The sequence below is a fragment of the Crocuta crocuta genome, unplaced genomic scaffold, assembly GCF_008692635.1.
Source record: "Crocuta crocuta isolate KB4526 unplaced genomic scaffold, BGI_CrCroc_1.0 scaffold1838, whole genome shotgun sequence".
Classification (NCBI taxonomy): Eukaryota; Metazoa; Chordata; class Mammalia; order Carnivora; family Hyaenidae; genus Crocuta; species Crocuta crocuta.
In genome coordinates this window covers 15,289-15,589 of record NW_027527015.1, presented here as the reverse complement: position 1 = coordinate 15,589, position 301 = coordinate 15,289, and the positions used below count along the sequence as shown (strand labels likewise).

Sequence of the window (301 nt, the reverse complement as noted above, 5' to 3'; positions counted from 1 at the left end):
ACTTTATATAATCTAGAAACAAAAATAAAATCCTTTAACCAGACAATAAGAGTCTAACAAGTATTCATAGTATCTATCACTCTTACAAATGAAATATTAGAAGCATTCCTATTAAAACAAGAAACTAAAGTTGCCACTGACACCATAATGATTCCACATTGCTAGTAACTTTAAATTATATATACGTATACATATACATACATATATGTAATTACATAAAATTACATATAATGTGTGCATAAATTTGATGAGGTTTAAATTATTAATACATGGTATCATAATTTACGTATAGCAGGGGCCA

At 25.9% G+C, this 301-nt stretch overlaps 1 long non-coding RNA gene across 1 annotated transcript in view; it reads right to left on the bottom strand.

The window, feature by feature from the left end:
- LOC144221289 (uncharacterized) overlaps positions 1–301 on the bottom strand; it is a 6,095-nt gene that overhangs the window by 3,159 nt on the left and 2,635 nt on the right. The window lies entirely within an intron of this gene.